A 16,282-nucleotide genomic window follows, 5' to 3' on the forward strand; every position below is an offset into this window, starting at 1 on the left:
ATCACAGATCCGAAGGCAAGATATTTGTTGCTGAGAATGAATCCTTTCTAGAGAAGGAGTTTCCCTCGAAAGAAGTGAGTGGGAGGAAAGTAGAACTTGATGAGGTAACTATACCTGCTCCCTTATTGGAAAGTAGTTCATCACAGAAATCTGTTCCTGTGACTACTACACCAATTAGTGAGGAAGCTAATGATGATGATCATGTAACTTCAGATCAAGTTACTACCGAACCTCGTAGGTAAACCAGAGTAAGATCCACACCAGAGTGGTACGGTAATCCTATTCTGGAGGTCATGTTACTTGACCATGACGAGCCTACGAACTATGAGGAAGCGATGATGAGCCCAGATTCCGCAAAATGGCTTGAGGCCATGAAATCTGAGATGAGATCCATGTATGAGAACAAAGTATGGACTTTGATTGACTTGCCCATTGATCAGCAAGCCATTGAGATTAAATGGATCTTCAAGAGGAACACGGACGCTGATAGTAGTGTTACTATCTACAAAGCTAGAATTGTCACAAAAAGGTTTTCGACAAGTTCAAGGTGTTGACTACGATGAGAGTTTCTCACGCGTATCTATGCTTAAGTCTGTCCGAATCATGTTAGCAATTGCCGCATTTTATGAAATCTGGCAAATGGATAAACAAAACTGCACTCCTTAATGGATTTATTAAAGAAAAGTTGTATATGATGCAACAAGAAAGTTTTGTCAATCCTAAAGGTGCTAACAAAATATGCAAGCTCCAGCGATCCATCTATGGACTGGTGCAAGCATCTCGGAGTTGGAATATACGCTTTGATAAGTTGATCAAAGCATAGAGTTTTATACAGACTTGCGGTGAAGCCTGTATTTACAAGAAAGTGAGTGGGAGAACTACAACATTTCTGATAAGTATATGTGAATGACATATTGTTGATCAGAGATAATGTAGAATTGTTCTGCAAAGCATAAAGGAGTGTTTGAAAGGAGTTTTTCAAAGAAAGACCTCAGTGAAGCTGCTTACATATTGAGCATCAAGATCTATAGAGATAGATCTAGACGCTTGATAAGTTTTTCAATGAGTACATACCTTGACAAGATTTTGAAGTAGTTGAAAATGGAACAGTCAAAGAAAGAGTTCTTGCCTGTGTTACAAGGTGTGAAACTGAGTAAGACTCAAAACCCGACCACGGCAGAAGATAGAGAGAGAATGAAAGTCATTCCCTATGCCTCAGCCATAGGTTCTATAAAGTATGCCATGCTGTGTACCAGACCTATTGTACACCCTGCCCTGAGTTTGGCAAGGGAGTACAATAGTGATCTAGGAGTAGATCACTGGACATTGGTCAAAATTATCCTTAGTGGAATAAGGATATGTTCTCGATTATGGACGTGAAAAAAGGTTCGTCGTAAAGGGTTACATCGATGCAAGTTTTGACACTAATCCAGATGACTCAAAGTCTCAATCTGGATAAATATTGAAAGTGGGAGCAATTAGCTAGAGTAGCTCCGTGCAGAGCATTGTTGACATAGAAATTTGCAAAATACATATGGATCTGAATGTAGCAGACCCGTTGACTAAACTTCCCTCACAAGCAAAACATGAACACACCTTAGTACTCTTTGGGTATTAATCACATAGCTATGTGAACTAGATTATTGAATCTAGTAAACCCTTTGAGTGTTGGTCACATGACGATGTGAACTATGGGTGTTAATCACATGGTGATGTGAACTATTGATGTTAAATCACATGGCGATGTGAACTAGATTATTGACTCTAGTGCAAGTGGGAGACTGAAGGAAATATGCCCTAGAGGCAATAATAAAGTTATTATTTATTTCCTTATATCATGATAAATGTTTATTATTCATGCCAGAATTGTATTAACCGGAAACATAATACATGTGTGAATACATAGACAAATAGAGTGTCACTAGTATGCCTCTACTTTACTAGCTCATTGATCAAAGATGGTTATGTTTCCTAGCCATAGGCATGAGTTGTCATTTGATTAACGGGATCACATCATTAGGAGAATGATGTGATTGACTTGACCCATTCCGTTAGCATAGCACTTGATCGTTTAGTTTGTTGCTATTGCTTTCTTCATGACTTATACATGTTCCTATGACTATGAGATTATGCAACTCCCGTTTACCGGAGGAACACTTTGTGTGCTACCAAATGTCACAACGTAACCGGGTGATTATAAAGGAGCTCTATAGGTGTCTCCAAAGGTACATGTTGGGTTGGCGTATTTCGAGATTAGGATTTGTCACTCCGATTGTCGGAGAGGTATCTCTGGGCGCACTCGGTAATGCACATCACTATAAGCCTTGCAAGCATTGCAACTAATGAGTTAGTTGTGGGATGATGTATTACGGAATGAGTAAAGAGACTTGCCAGTAACAAGATTGAACTAGGTATTGAGATACCGACGATCGAATCTCGGGCAAGTAACATACCGATGACAAAGGGAACAACGTATGTTGTTATGCGGTCTGATCGATAAAGATCTTCGTAGAATATGTAGGAGCCAATATGGGCATCCAGGTCCCGCTATTGGTTATTGAGCACAGAGGTGTCTCGGTCATGTCTACATAGTTCTCGAACCCGTAGGGTCCGCACGCTTAACGTTTGTTGACGATATAGTACTATATGAGTCATGTATGTTGATGAACGAATGTTGTTCGGAGTCTGGAATGAGAAAATGGACATGATGAGGAACTCCGGAATGGTCCGGAGATAAAGTTTGATATATGGGATAGTAGTGTTTGATCTCCGGTAGGGTTCTGGAATTCACCGGAAGGGGTTCCGGATGTTTCCCGAAATGTTTGGGCACGAGAACACTTTATCTGGGCCAAAGGGGAAAGCCCACGAGGCTTTTGGAAAGTGCAACAGGAAGTTTTGCGGAGACCAGAGGCTAGACGCCAGGAACCCTGGCATCTAGGGGGTAGACGCCGGGAACCCTGGCATCTAGCCCTGGAGTCCGAGAAGGACTCTTGCCTTTCGGGTGAAACCGACTTTTAGGAGGCTTTTACTCCAAGTTTCGACCCCAGGGCTAAACATATAAATAGAGGGGTAGGGCTAGCACCAAAGACACATTAATAAACACCAAGCCGTGTGCCAGCAACCCCGTCCCCTCTAGTTTATCCTCCGTCATAGTTTTCGTAGTGCTTAGGCGAAGCCCTGCGGAGATTGTTCTTCACCAACACCGTCACCACGCCGTTGTGCTGCCAGAACTCATCTACTACTTCGCCCCTCTTGCTGGATCGAGAAGGTTAGGACGTCACCGAGCCGAACGTGTGCAGAACTCGGAGGTGTCGTGCTTTCAGTACTTGGATCGGTCGGATGTGAAGACATACGACTACATCAACCGCGTTGATATAACGCTTTCATGAACAGTCTACGAGGGTATGTAGACAACACTCTCCCCTCTCGTTGCTATGCATCACCATGATCTTGCGTGTGCGTAGGATTTTTTTGGAAATTACTATGTTCCCCAACACCGAAGGTAGTTCGGATTCCCAGATGTGATCAGGGGCATGACGAGGAGTCTCGACATGGTATATACATAAAGATTGATATATTGGACGGCTATATTCGGACACCGGAAGTGTTCCGGATGATTTCGGAGAAAACCGGAGTACCAGAGGGTTACCGGAACCCCCCGGGAGAACTAATGGGCCACATGGGACTTAGTGGAGAGAGAGGGGGGCCGGCTAGGTCAGGCTGCACGCCTCCTCCTCTTCTAGTCCGAATTGGACTAGGGAAGGTGTAACACCCACGATGCGGCTATATCTCCCACGTGTCGGAGCATGACTTAGAGGCATAGCCGCATAGTAGGCATGTCGCAAGAGGGGTAATCTTTACACATCCCATGTACTGAATAAGAAAGAGATAAAGAGTTGGCTTACAATCGCCACTTCACATAATACATAAATATAGGATTACATCATCCAGAATACAATCAAGGTCTGACTACGGAACCAAAATAAAGACAACCCCAAATGCATAGGTCCCCGATCGCCCCAACTGGGCTCCACTACTGATCGTCTGGAAAGGAAACATAGTAATGTCTTGAATCCTCGTTGAACTCCCACTTGAGTTCGGTCGCATCCCCTGTACTGGCATCATCGGCACCTACATCTGGTTTTTGAAAGTAATCTGTGAGTCACGGGGACTCAGGAATCTCACACCCTCGCGATCAAGACTATTTAAGCTTATGGGTAGGAAATAGGTAGTGAGGTGGAGCTGCAGCAAGCACTAGCATATATGGTGGCTAACTTACGCAAATGAGAGCGAGAAGAGAGGCAAAGCACGGTCGAGAAGCTATAAATATCAAGAAGTGATCCTAAAACTACTTACGTTCAAGCATAACACGAGACCGTGTTCTCTTCCCGGACTCCGCCGAAAAGAGACCATCACGGCTACACACTCTATTGATTCATTTTAATTAAGTTAAGTGTCAAGTTTTCTACAACCGGATATTAACAAATTCCCATCTGGCCATAACCGTGGGCACAACTTTCGAAAGTTCAAAACCCTGCACGGGTGTCCCAACTTAGCCCATCACAAGCTCTCACGGTCAACGAAGGATATTCCTTCTCCCAGGACGACCCGATCAGACTCGGATCCCGGTTACAAGACATTTCGACAATGGTAAAACAAGACCAGCAAAGCCGCCCGATGTGCCGACAAATCCCGATAGGAGTCGCACGTATCTCATTCTCAGGGCACACCGAATGAGACATCCTACGAGTAAAACCAAACCTCAAGTTGCCCCGAGGTGGCCCCGCAATCTACTCGTTTCGGACCAACACTCAGAGGAGCATTGGCCCGGGGGGGGGGGGTTAAAATAAAGATGACCCTTGAGTCCGCGGAACCCAAGGGAAAAAGGCTTAGGTGGAAAATGGTAAAACCAAGGTTGGGCCTTGCTGGAGGAGTTTTATTCAAAGTGAACTGTCAAGGGGTCCCCATAACACCCAACTGTTTAAGGAACGCAAAATCAAGGAACATAACACCGGTATGACGGAAACTAGGGCGGCAAGAGTGGAACAAAACACCAGGCATAAGGCCGAGCCTTCCACCCTTTACCAAGTACATAGGTGCATTAAAGTAAATAAGATATAATAATGATATCCCAACAATAATCATGTTCCAACAAGGAACAAACTCCATCTTCACCTGCAACTAGCAACGCTATAAGAGGGGCTGAGCAAAGCGATAACATAGCCAAACAACGGTTTGCTAGGACAAGGTGGGTTAGAGGCTTGACATGGCAATATGGGAGGCATGGTAAAGCATGTGTTAGGTATCTCGGCATAGCAATAGAGCAAACAACTAGCAAGCAAAGATAGAAGTGATTTCGAGGGTATGGTCATCTTGCCTGCAAAGTTCTCCAAGTTGACGTAAGTTTGATCCTCGTAAGCATACTCAACGGGTTCCTCGATCACGTACTCGTCTCCCGGCTCTACCCAAAGCAAGAACACAAGCAAAGGACCAAACAATCAATCACGGTGCAATGCGGAAGCAACATGATGCAAAACATGGCATGATATGCGGGATGTGATATGCAATGCATATGCGTGCTTCGGAAGGGAAAGATTGAAACATGCATCAACTTGGCAAACCAAGAGTGCCGCTGGAAAGAGGAGTTGATTTCGGTCGAAATCGATATAAAGATCACCGGAATCGGATGCACGGTTTGCAAATGGCAAGCAAAACAATAATGGCACAATTCTGCGATTAACAGCACGATGCCATCTAGAATGCAACAAGAAACTAAGCTACTGCACCCCAACATATCAACAAAGCACATGGCAGTGATCTACTCAAGATGCTTGACAAAAGATAAACACGGAGCTACGGCTAAATCACACAAGAGCAGGTTCAAACAAGCATGGCAAAAGTGCAAAAGATATCAGCATCACAGACTTAGTGAGAAATACAACTTGTCAGGAATTAACATCAGGAAGCAATGTTTAGAGCAAGATAACAACATGCTACAGGAACAGAACGTAGCAATACAAGGCATGGCATGAATCTACTCAAAGCATATAACAAAAGTCCCTTACTAACCATAAGCCATGTAAACATAGCAAGTTTCGTTAACAGATTCAGACTTAGCAGAAAACTGGACATGGCAAAATAGAGTTTTGAAGGCATGTTTGTGAGCTCATTCACTCAACACAAGGCATTGCATGACAAACTAAGCATACTAACAGCAAGAAGACATGATCATGAAGCTAACCATGGTAAGAACAATCTCATAGCATGCATGGATCAACTACAACAACCTTGGCAAAATTGATTAACATGTAAACAATCTACCAGGAACATTTTATAGCAAACATAGAGCAAGATTGAGTCATGCTAGGGTACTCCATAAATGCAAATAGGGACATGGATGGATAGAGCACAACCATATGTCAAAAAAAATCCTTACTGAACATACTCAAAAGAAGCATGGATCTCTCTGTAGCAACATGAACACATGGCATAAAAATAACAGCAGGGAAATGACTTAGTGAAATACTAAGTCCCTGAGATCAGTAAGATCACGAGAGCTACTTTGCATGCTTGTGCTAGTCACCACATTGATCACAAAAATACATGGCATACACCCATGTAAAGATGGCATGGCATAGCCCAAAACACATGTAGAGCTCATGCCCATATGCAGCACACAATAATCATGGCAAAAATGACAAATGCTTAAGATCTGTTAAGAAACAGGAACTAACATTTTATAGCACTCTTGCATCAATAATTTTGGCATCAAGATGGACTCAAACAAGCATGACACAATGGAACAAAATGAAGAGCACAACCAGATGAACAATTTGATATATGGCACGCACAAAACGGAGCTACCTATGCGGAGTTATGATGCAATGATCAGAGCTAGAAAATGCAATATAAAAGGACTCGGAGGAAAAAGGAAGTCAACCCTAGGGTTCCTCAGATCCAGATCCGGGTGGCGCGGAACCCGAGAATGGCCGGGGTCTTTGCCGGAGCTGTGGTTCTCGTCGGAGCACTTCCCCGGAGAGGAGAGGAGAGGTGGCCGGAGCTTGGGGTCGAGGCCGGTGGAGATCGCTGGAGACGGAGCAGACGCGGCTCCCGCGGCGGACCTAGGCGGCGGAGGCGGCGAACGGGCGGCGGGGCGGCGGCCGGAGTTGGCGGCAGGGATGGCGCGCCGGCCGTCGCGGGCGCGGGGAGGCGCGGGGGCGCGTGCGGCGATGATGGGCCAGGCGGGCCCGATCCGGGCTCGCCGGGCCGGCGGCGGAGGCGGGCGGTGCGTGACATGTGGCGCGCTACGATTGGACGGGGCACCGCGGCGGACGCGTCCGGCGCCGTCCGGACGTGTCCGGCGCGGAGGGAGAGGGAGGACTAGGGTTTCATCCGCGAATTTCGGAGGAAGAGGTCTATTTATAGATTCTGGGAGCTTGGAGAGTCCAAATGAGGTGCGGTTTTCGACCAAGCGATCGTGATCGAACGACCGAGAGGATGGAGGGGGTTTGGATGGGTTTTGGGCCACGTTGGAGGGGTGTTGGGCTGCAACACACATGGGGCCTTTACGGTTCCCCGGTTAACCGTTGGAGTATCAAACGGACTCCAAATGGCACGAAACTTGACAGGCGGTCTACCGGTGGTGTACCAAGGTCGCTTGGCAAATCTCGGTCCATTCCGAGAAAGTTTAACACCCGCACACGAAAAGAGGCAAAAGGGGGCGCCGGAGGACGTAGGAGTGACGGATCGCAAAACGGACAACGGGGAAAATGCTCGGATGCATGAGATGAACACGTATGCAAATGCGATGCACATGATGACATGATATGAGATGCATGACATGGACAAACTGCAAAACAAAGACAAGAACCCAACCATGAGGGAATATCATAACTTAGAGCCGAAAATGGCAAGAGTCGGAGTACAGTTATGGCAAATTACATCCGGGGCGTTACAGAAGAGGGGGGGGGGGGCCTTTCCTTCTCCCTCTCCTCCTTCCTTTCCCCATCCTAGTAGGAGTAGGAAAGGGGAGTCCTACTCCTACTAGGAGGAGGACTCCTCCTCTCCTGCCGCGCCCCAAGGGCCGGTCGGCCTTCCCCCTTGATCCTTTATATACGGGGGCAGGGGCACCCTAGGACACACAAGTTGATTGTTTCCAGCCGTGTGTGGTGCCCCCTCCACCATAATCCACCTCGGTCATATCATAGCGGTGCTTAGGTGAAGCCCTGTTCCGGTAGCATCATCATCACCGTCATCACGCCGTCGTGCTGATGAAGCTCTCCCTCGACACTCTGTTGGATCGTGAGTTCGTGGGACGTCACCAAGCTGAACGTGTGCAGATCACGGAGGTGCCGTACTTTCGGTACTAGGATCATTCGATCGTGAAGACGTACGACTACATCAACCGTGTTGTCATAACGCTTCCTCTTATGGTCTACGAGGGTATGTAGACAATACTCTCCCCTCTCGTTGATATGCATCACCATGATCTTGCGTGTGTGTAGGATTTTTTTTGAAATTACTGCATTAACCAACAGTGGCATCCGAGCCAGGTTTATGCGTAGATGTTATATGCACGAGTAGAACACAAAGGAGTTGTGGGCCTGGGTATATACATATTGCTTGCCGTCACTAGTTGATTCTTGATTCAACGGTATTGTTGGATGAAGCGGCCTAGACCGACATTACGCGTATGCTTACGCGAGACTGGTTCTACCGACGTGCTTCACACACAGGTGGCTGGTGGGTGTCAGTTTCTCCAACTTTAGTTGAATCAGATTCAATGAACATGATTCTTTCTGAAGATCAAAAAGCAATCACTATACCGCATTGTGGTTTTTGATGCGTAGGTAAGAACGGTTCTTGCTCAGCCCGTAGTAGCCACGTAAAACTTGCAACAACAAAGTAGAGGACGTCTAACTTGTTTTTGTAGGGCATGTTGTGATGTGATATGGTCATGACATGATGCTAAATTATATTGTATGAAATGATCACGTTTTGTAACACAGTTATCGGCAACTGGCAGGAGCCATATGGTTGTCGCTTTATTGTATGAAATGCAATCGCCATGTAATTGCTTTACTTTATCACTAAGCGGTAGCAATAGTCGTGGAAGCAATAGTTGGCGATACGACAACGATGCTTCGATGGAGATCAAGGTGTCAAGCCGGTGAAGATGATGATCATGACGGTGCTTCGGAGATGGAGATCAAAGGCACAAGATGATGATGGCCATATCATATCACTTATATTGATTGCATGTGATGTTTATCCTTTATGCATCTTATTTTGCTTAGTTCAGCGGTAGCATTATAAGATGATCTCTCACTAAATTTCAAGGTATAAGTGTTCTCCCTGAGTATGCACCGTTGCTACAGTTCGTCGTGCCAAGACACCACGTGATGATCGGGTGTGATAAGCTCTATGTTCACACAACGGGTGCAAGCCAGTTTTGCACAAGCAGAATACTCGGGTTAAACTTGATGAGCCTAGCATATGCAGATATGGCCTCGGAACACTGAGACCGAAAGGTCGAGCGTGAATCATATAGTAGATATGATCAACATAGTGATGTTCACCATTGAAAACTACTCCATCTCACGTGATGATCGGACATGGTTTAGCTGATATGGATCATGTGATCACTTAGATGATTAGAGAGATGTCTATCTAAGTGGGAGTTCTTAAGTAATTTGATTAATTGAACTTTAATTTATCATGAACTTAGTACCTGATAGTATTTTGCATGTCTATGTTATTGTAGATAGATGGCCTATGCTATTGTTCCGTTGAATTTTAATGCGTTCCTAGAGAAAGCTAAGTTAAAAGATGATGATAGCAACTACACGGACTGGGTCCGTAACTTGAGGATTATCCTCATTGCTGCACAGAAGAATTAAGTCCTGGAAGCACCGCTAGGTGACAAACCCGTTGCAGGAGCAACACCAGATGTTATGAACACCTGGCAGAGCAAAGCCGATGACTACTCGATAGTTTAGTGTGCCATGCTTTACGGCTTAGAACCAGGACTTCAACGACGTTTTGAATGTTATGGAGCATATGAGATGTTCCAGGAGTTGAAGTTAATATTTCAAGCAAATGCCCAGATTGAGATATATGAAGTCTCCAATAAGTTCTACATCTGCAAGATGGAGGAGAATAGTTCTGTCAGTGAACATATACTCAGAATGTGTGGGTACCACAATCACTTGACTCAGCTCGGAGTTAATCTTCCCGATGATAGTGTCATTGACAGAGTTCTTCAATCACTGCCACCAAGCTATAAGAGCTTCATGATGAACTATAATATGCAAGGGATGGATAAGACGATTCCTAAGCTCTTCGCAATGCTAAAGGCCGCGGAGGTAGAAATCAAGAAGGAGCATCAAGTGTTCATGGTCAACAAGACCACCAGTTTCAAGAAAAATGGTAAAGGGAAGAAGGGGAACTTCAAGAAGAACAACAAGCCAGTTGCTGCTCAAGTGAAGAAACCCAAGTCTGGACCTAAACCTGAGACTGAGTGCTTCTACTGCAAAGGAACTGGTCACTGTAAGCGGAACTGCCCCAAGTATTTGGCAGAGAAGAAGGATGGCAAAGTGAAAGGTATATTTGATATACATGTTATTGATGTGTACCTTACTAATGCTCGTAGTAGTGCCTGGGTATTTGATACTGGTTCAGTTGCTAACATTTGTAACTCGAAACAGGGGCTATGGATTAAGCAAAGATTGGCTAAGGACGAGGTGACGATGCGCGTGGGAAATGGTTCCAAAGTCGATGTGATCGCCGTCGGCATGCTACCTCTACATCTACCTTCGAGATTAGTTTTAGACCTAAATAATTGTTATTTGGCGCCAGCGTTGAGCATGAACATTATATATGGATCTTGTTTGATGCGAGACGGTTATTCATTTAAATCAGAGAATAATGGTTGTTCTATTTATATGAGTAATATCTTTTATGGTCATGCACCCTTGATGAGTGGTCTATTTTTACTAAATCTTGATAGTAGTGATACACATGTTCATAGTATTGAAGCCAAAAGATGCAGAGTTGATAATGATAGTGCAACTTATTTGTGGCACTGCCGTTTGGGTCATATTGGCGTAAAGCGCATGAAGAAACTCCATTCTGATGGACTTCTAGAATCACTTGATTATGAATCACTTGGTACTTGCGAACCATGCCTCATGGGCAAGATGACTAAAACTCCATTCTCCGGAACAATGGAGCGAGCAACAGAGTTATTGGAAATCATACATACTGATGTATGTGGTCCAACGAACGTTGAAGCTCGTGGTGGATATCGTTATTTTCTCACCTTCACAGATGATTTGAGCAGATATGGGTATATCTACTTAATGAAACATAAGTATGAATCATTTGAAAAGTTCGAAGAATTTCAGAGTGAAGTGGAAAATCATCGTAATAAGAAAATAAAGTTTCTATGATCTGATCATGGAGGAGAATATTTGAGTTACGAGTTTGGTCTTCATTTGAAACAATACAGAATAGTTTCGCAACTCACACCACCCGGAACACCACAGCGTAATGGTGTGTCCGAACGTCGTAATCGTACTTTACTGGATATGGTGCAATCTATGATGTCTCTTACTGATTTACCGCTATCGTTTTGGGGTTATGCTTTAGACACTACTGCATTCACGTTAAATAGGGCACCATCTAAATCCGTTGAGACGACACCTTATGAACTGTGGTTTGGCAAGAAACCCAAGTTGTCATTTCTTAAAGTTTGGGGCTGTGATGCTTATGTGAAAAAGCTTCAACCTAATAAGCTCGAACCCAAATCGGAGAAATGTGTCTTCATAGGATACCCAAAGGAGACTGTTGGGTACACCTTCTATCACATATCCGAAGGCAAGATATTCGTTGCTAAGAATGGATCCTTTCTAGAGAAGGAGTTTCTCTCGAAAGAAGTGAGTGGGAGGAAAGTAGAACTTGATGAGGTAATTGTACCTGCTCCCTTATTGGAAAGTAGTTCATCACTGAAATCAGTTGCAGTGATTCCTACACCAGTAAGTGAGGAAGCTAATGATGATGATCATGAAACTTCTGATCAAGTTACTACCGAACCTCTAGGTCAACCAGAGTAAGATCCGCACCAGAGTGGTATGGTAATCCTGTTCTGGAAGTCATGTTAGTTGACCATGACGAACCTACAAACTATGATGAAGCAATGATGAGCCCAGATTCCGCAAAATGGCTTGAGGCCATGAAATCTGAGGTGGGATCCATGTATGAGAACAAAGTGTAAACTTTGGTTGACTTGCCCGATGATCGGCAGGCCATAGAAAATAAATGGATCTTCAAGAAGAACACTGACGCTGACGGTAATATTACTGTCTAGAAAGCTCGACTTGTTGCAAAAGGTTTTCGACAAGTTCAAGGAGTTGACTACGATGAGACCTTCTCACCCGTAGCGATGCTTAAGTCCGTCTGAATCATGTTAGCAATTGCCACATTTTATGATTATGAAATTTGGCAAATGGATGTCAAAACTGCATTCCTTAATGGATATATTAAAGAACAGTTGTATATGATGCAACCAGAAGGTTTTGTCGATCCAAAAGTTGTTAACAAAGTGTGCAAGCTCTAGCGATCCATTTATGGACTGGTGCAAGCCTCTCGGAGTTGGAATATACGCTTTGATAGTGTGACAAAGCATATGGTTTTATAAAGACTTTTGGAGAAGCCTATATTTACAAGAAAGTGAGAGCGACATCTTTAGCATTTCTGATATTATATGTAGATGACATATTGTTGATCGGAAACGATACTGAATTTCTGAATAGCATAAAAGGATACTTGAATAAGAATTTTTCAATGAAAGACCTCAGTGAAGCTGCTTATATATTGGGCATCAAGATCTATAGAGATAGATCAAGACGCTTAATTGGACTTTCACAAAGCACATACCTTGATAAAGTTTTGAAGAAGTTCAAAATGGATCAAGCAAAGAAAGGGTTCTTGCCTATGTTACAAGGTGTGAAGTTGAGTCAGACTCAATGCCCGACCACTGTAGAAGATAGACTTCAGCCATAGGCTCTATCATGTATGCAATGCTGTGTACCAGACCTGATATGTGCCTTGCTATCAGTTTAGCAGGGAGGTACCAAAGTAATCTAGGAGTGGATCACCGGACAGCGGTCAAGAACATCCTGAAATACCTGAAAAGGACTAAGGATATGTTTCTCATATATGGAGGTCACAAAGAGCTCGTCGTAAATGGTTACGTCGATGCAAGCTTTGACACTGATTCGGATGACTCTAAGTCACAAACCAGATACATGTTTTTACTAAATGGTGGAGCTGTCAGTTGGTGCAGTTCCAAGCAGAGCGTCATGGTGGGATCTACATGTGAAGCGGAGTACATAGCTGCTTCAGAAGCATCAAATGAAGGAGTCTGGATGAAGGGGTTCATATCCGATCTAGGTGTCATACCTAGTGCATCGGGTCCAATGAAAATCTTTTCTGACAATACTGGTGCAATTGCCTTGGCAAAGGAATCTAGATTTCACAAGACAACCAAGCACATCAAGAGACGCTTCAATTCCATCTGCGTCAAGTCAAGGAGGGAGACATAGAGATTTGCAAGATACATACGGATCTGAATGTTGCAGACCCGTTGACTAAGCCTCTCTCACGAGCAAAACATGATTAGCACCAAGACTCCATGGGTGTTAGAATCATTACAATGTAATCTAGATTATTGACTCTAGTGCAAGTGGGAGACTGAAGGAAATATGCCCTAGAGGCAATAATAAAGTTGTTATTTATATTTCCTTATATCATGATAAATGTTTATTATTCATGCTAGAATTGTATTACCGGAAACTTAGTATATCTGTGAATACATAGACACACAGAGTGTCACTAGTATGCCTCTACTTGACTAGCTCGTTGAATCAATGATGGTTATGTTTTGTAACATCCCAAATTTTCAATTTGGAATGTTATACATAGATCATTCATGCATATCATATTTTATTGCACTTCGTTTCGCGAATCCTCGAAATCCTAAGCAACTCAAGGACCCTCGGAGAGAGTGGGGATTTCCCTGTTTTCATATTTGAGTTTTATCAAATATTGAAACGAGGATTTTTGGTTTTAATTATTTTTCTCTCCGAAAATATTTCATATTAAAATATATGAAGGAGATAATATGACTTCTCCAAAATAAATGAAATATTGGAGGAAAAATATTAAAATCAAATATTTGATTTTATTCGGAGTTTATTGCTTTTTTATTTGAATTAGAAAAAAATTGCACATTTTTCAAAGTTGCATTTTAGGGCCAAGAAAATGTTCATATTATTCTAAATATTTTATTTAGACGGTGAAAATTTGTTTTGGCATTTTTAGATTTTTATTTTATTTTCTAGGATTTATTTAGTTCTGGTGATTTTTTTAAAAGAAAACACAACGCCGCTAGGCCGAGGCCCAGCCGAGCCAGGCAGCCGGCCCACCTCCCCGTGCCGCCGTCTCCCACCTCGAGACCGTGCCTGCCTCTGCCGCACGCCGTGACTGAGTCGGCCACGACCCCGCCCCCTTCCCCAAGCCACGCAACCCCCCTCTTATAAGCCGACCCGGGCCCCCTTGGAGCCCCGAAGCCGCACCGCCGCCACCGCAAGCCGCCCGCCTTGCGCCACACGCCGCCACCGCCGCCCTGCCGCCGCATGCAGCACCTCGTCGCGGAAGCCGCAGGAGGTATACGCCGCCGCCGCCGGTTTTCTCTAGAAAACCAATCCGGTTTTTTAGAAAGCTTAGTTTGTTTTTTTAAAATCGGTCCGCCGGTTTTTCTCGGTTTAGTTACTTTGCGGACGTTCATCCGTACGTTCGTTCTAAAGAACGGTGTTCACTCGTTAGCCGCAGACAACGAACGTTCGTTCGTTAGCCTGTTCGTCAATTTTCTTTTTTCTCGGACTTTCCGTGATTAATTTTCAATCGTGATTTCTAATCCGATTTTCGTTTTAGTTTATATTTTTGCTCGTTTATAGGAATCAGGTGATTCAAGCGCCTAGATCTTCGTCTCGAAACCCTCTTTCCGTTTAACCAACTTGAACAAGATTTTGATACAGTAAAATTTGACCTTAGTCCAGATTCATAAACGGATCTTGTTTCTTTCGCAGTTTGAGTTTCGTTGCTTCGTTTGATTTGATTCTTTTCGCAAACCAGAGTTCTTAAGTTGAACTTTCTGGTTAGATCTTCTCATTTGAGATTTACCCGTGTTTTCCTTGCTTGATCGCTTATGTATGCTATTGATTGTTTGCGATGGAACACCCGGAGTGCGAAGCGTGCTACTACGAGTCCCTAGGTTTCGCGGATCATCAGCAAGGCAAGTAACACTTTGATCATACCCCTTTATCACCCAGTTTTTATGCATTAGTTCCAATCCTCAAACATTGCATGGTTAGGATGTGATTAACATGTGGGTTGGGAAGTAGTTGATGAGGTAGAACCTATTGCCTTGTTATATTCAAACCTTGGGAGTTACTTTTACGTAGTGCTTATATTGCTATGCTATGCTCGTAGACGTGGTTTAGGTGAGTGAAATTGCATGATATATGTGAGATTGTTAATTAATGGTTCAACTTAAGGTGGCAACTTGAATACACATCTGGGCGGATTGTTTGTTGGGCACCTGGGGAATCCAGTGTTGTCCTAGGATATCCCGGAGTACCTGTGTGATAATCCTATGGTCCGCCACCCAGGCTCAAAGGGAACTGAGATATTTTCATGCTAGAAACTTCCGTGTGCAGCCACAAGCTATTACGGGCTCTAGCATAGTTGAGTAAGTTGCGTGAAGCTCCCGAAGAGGTGGATCAGCAGGTAGAGGGATGTAGGTTGGTATGGTCTGCGCGGAGTAAGGGGTTAATGCTTCTGAAAGACTGTGTCTCGGTCATCCATTTCTCAAACACAATGAAGTGCGAGAAATCCAACGGAGGAGATCGAGTCTTGTGGGGAAAAGTGCGCAAACCTCTGCAGAGTGTATAAACTAATCATGGTTAGCCGTGTCCCCGATTATGGACATCTTGAGTATCTAGTACTTGGAGTATCATAAGTATCTCATCACTATTGAATAATATTGTTGGGTTGCTAATTACTTTAATTGGGATTGAGTTGGAGGAACCTTCTCAATGATGCTTCAACTACCAAGATAGTTAAATAAAATCTATTCCTTTGTTGTAGGAAAAAAATTGGCTTTTCGCAAAAACTATAACCATATAGCTTTCCACCAGCCAAATATGCATGTAGTGATAGC

This window comes from Triticum dicoccoides, chromosome 1A (assembly GCF_002162155.2).
Source record: "Triticum dicoccoides isolate Atlit2015 ecotype Zavitan chromosome 1A, WEW_v2.0, whole genome shotgun sequence".
NCBI classification, from domain to species: domain Eukaryota; kingdom Viridiplantae; phylum Streptophyta; class Magnoliopsida; order Poales; family Poaceae; genus Triticum; species Triticum dicoccoides.